The sequence below is a fragment of the Prunus dulcis genome, unplaced genomic scaffold (assembly GCF_902201215.1).
Source record: "Prunus dulcis unplaced genomic scaffold, ALMONDv2, whole genome shotgun sequence".
Taxonomy (NCBI): domain Eukaryota; kingdom Viridiplantae; phylum Streptophyta; class Magnoliopsida; order Rosales; family Rosaceae; genus Prunus; species Prunus dulcis.
The window spans coordinates 37,313-40,945 of record NW_023010106.1 but is presented as its reverse complement, the minus strand read 5'-3'; positions in this window follow the sequence as shown (position 1 = coordinate 40,945).

The window sequence follows — 3,633 nt, the reverse complement described above, 5'->3', positions numbered from 1 at the left end:
AATCAATTAATTAGATACGTTAAGTAATAGAAATATACACAATTTTAAAGAAAAATAATGAAAATGTAAGGTACATACCGACAACTGGCCGCGAACCTCCGCCTTGATCTCGTCGGGCATGACCCTCCAAGACTTCCATTGCATCGGGCAATGGGTCCGCACGACGTGGCCAATGTCGTGGGCCAAGGAGCTATGCAACTCCGCCGTCGGTGCAGCCCGATGGCGCTCGTCGTATCCGATGTTGATACGACTGTTGGTCACCCGGGTGACCTTCGCCGTCTTCAGCTGACGACACGGCCCTCGGGTGTTCTTCTTCGCTGAAAAGAAATAAGGTATTAATGTTAAATAAACAACATTGTCAAATTTCAATATAAAATTAACAATACAAAAGTGTAGTTATACCTGGCTGTGATCCCGAGGCACCAGTACCGTCGGTCGATGTCGTGTCGATGGTGTCGGTGGGCCGGTGCCGCCGCCTAGCACTAACTGGCTGAGCGACGGATGACGCAGATGACGCAAGCGCCTGGGACGCCCCGGGACCAACCACCACGTGGTCCAGCAAAGCTGGAGCAGTGGCAGCAGATGCCGACTGAGCCAGGGGATCCGAACTCGGTGCAGTCGTCATCGACCTACCACGTCTAATCAAGTCTGACATCTGCACATATAATTTCATTCAAAATTTAAACTAATTAATTAAAAGCATAGCATGACCTAGGGTTTGGAATTTCGGAGTATCCGGGACTCCGATCAACGATCGGTCGAATCCTAAACGATCCTAGAAACACAAAGGTACAACTTCGTGAGTTTCAGTTCGATCCAACGGTCCGAACATATCAAACCTGGAAATCGCACAATAGGCGAAATCCGATCAAGACTCAAACGGCAACCAAATTCAAACCCGAGCAAACCTACGCGCTCGTGACAAACAGGGGATTGCTCTGGGACCCAATGCCCCACTGCCACAGTATCCCACCCGCCACCACACGCGTCGGAAGCACGTGGGTGTCCAAAGCGATAAAATTCGCCGGAAAATTCTAAAAACTAAGGGCCAAGGTTCCTACCCTAGGTTGAAAACATTAATTGGAGCCACTTTTGTTCTCGGACCTACCCCGAAAAATGGCCGGAAATGGCCGGATTTGACATTCCCAAACCGGCCAAAACCTAGGGTTTTAATTCCTATTTCCTACAGCGAAAATTCAGTAAATCCTAACCAACCATCAGCTAGAGCACAAAAAATAGTCGAGAAATCATACCTCAGGCGTCGGAAATGGTGGCCGGAGGAGAGAGAAATCGACCGGCGAAGAATCGGGAAAAACCGACGAATTTGAGACGGCAGGGAGGCGGCTGAGGTGACAGCAGGGAGGTGGCTGAGGTGACGGCGGAGAGAGAGGGCTGAGGTGACGGCGGAGAGAGAGGCAGGGAAGGAGGAAAACCAGAAATGGGGAAGAAGGAGGCCTCGGGTCGTTTCTGCAGATTTATTCGACTTTGCGCGATGAATCATAAAATGCGTTGCGCAAAATAGCATTAATGAATCTTGCGCGATGACATATCCGTCGCGCAAAATGGCATAACTGAACCTTGCGCGACAGAAAGGCTTCAATTCGTCGCGCAAAACACTTTCTGGCCGCCAAAATTTTGGGATTTAGGGTTTAGCGGGAGGCTGAAGCTGAAAGGTCTGTGCCTTTTGCGCGACGAAGGAAGTAAGCATCGCGCAAGGTCAATCTTGAGCGACGGGCATGACTCTATTCGTTGCGCAAAACACTGTCTGGGCCGCCAAAATTTTGGGATTTAGGGTTTAGCGGGAGGCTGAAACTGAAAGATCTGTACCTTTTGCGCGACGAAGTAATAGTAAGCGTCGCGCAAGGATATCCTTGAGCGACGGGAAAGACTCTATTCGTCTCGCAAAACACTTTCTGGCAGCCAAAATTTTGGGATTTAGGGTTTAGTGGGAGGCTGAAACTGGCCTTGTGCGCGACGAAGTAAGTGTAAGCGTCGCGCGCGACTGGAGGACTCTATTCGTCGCGCAAACACTTTCTGGCACCCAAAATTTTGGGATTTTGGGTTTAGCGGGAGACTGAAACTGAAAGGTCTGTGCCTTTTGTGCGACGAAGGCATTTGATTCGTCGCGCGAGTTCAAGATTGTGATTCAGTTGAAATTTTCACCAAGTGTTCAGAGGTAGAGGGATTGCGCGACGAATAGAAATTATCTGTCGCGCAGTATTTTTCACTTAGACTTTGCGCGATGCATATATCTTATTCGTCGCGCAAAACCTAAAATGTAATCCCTAAGCCCTAAGCCCTAAACCCTAAACCCTAAAATAGTTTCAATGATCCAACCGGCAAACTTATTTTTTTTATACTTGGAGATCGTATACGCCAAAAATCAAAACGACCAAACATTCAGATATCAGGGAACGGGACAAAATATTTCGACGGTTATAAATGAAAAGTCATGATTTAACGGTTATTTGAACTCCGATTTTGATCATTTTTTACAACAACATTTGTTGACCCTATATGAATAGAATGACTGAATTTGATCTTCAATTTCAGATTTTTACACTAGGGGATACCACATAAATGTTAAGTTACATTTGTGAATGTATGAACAAATTATAAGGTTTTTGGTGAATATATGATTTTGATAGCACACACAGTCTACGTAACTAGTTTCAGTCATCCAGCCGTCAAACTTGTTTTTTTATACTTCGAGATCATAGACAGCAAAAATCGGACAAAAATAATATTCAGAGATTAAGTAACGGGGTAACCCTTTTCGACGGTTCTAAAGAAAAAGTGATGATTGAACGGTTATTTTAACTCCGATGTTGATGATTTTTTGCAGCTACAGTCCTTCACTCCATATGAATACAATGAACTAATTCGATCGCCAATTTTAAATATATATGTGTGTATAAATACTATAACGTTACCCTAATATATATTTGCGCGACGAATGGTCCATTGTCGTCGCGCAAAAAGACAATACTCGACGAAACAATATTTTGTCGCGCATTGTGTGACTTTACACGACGAATATGTATGCGTCGCTCAAGATATGCGCGACGAGGTCTTTTCGGCGCGCAAACTTGGAGCGACGAATACGTATGCGTCGCGCTAAACTTGCGCGACGAGGGTGATTCGTCGCGCAAGGTTTTGGCGCCATTTCCTCAATGAGTTCAAATTGTGTATGCTTTGTATTTTTTACATATACGTTTTGTGTTCATCATTTTTTAACTTTGTATAAAGAGGGTTATATTTAGAATTGGCCAATCAAATTTAGAATTGGCCACAAACCTCATTACGTCAAATGTTTTGTCAATAAAAATTTTCAATTTATTATTAAAAGGGTTTTATAACTAGATTTATTTAACAATGTTACATTTGTTGACATATATAAGGATTGGATATAACAACTACATATATTCAAAGATTTGTATTACACAAAATGAATACACTAACATAATAAATTTACAAATAAATTCATTATTCATCATCTGAACTATAATAACTTTCGTTATCGTCGCTATCATCACTCGCGGTCTCCCAATCTTCTTCCTCCTCCTCCTCCTCTATAACTGCATCATCGGCGTTGCTAGATCCCACTGCAACATCGTATCGCGGAAGATCACC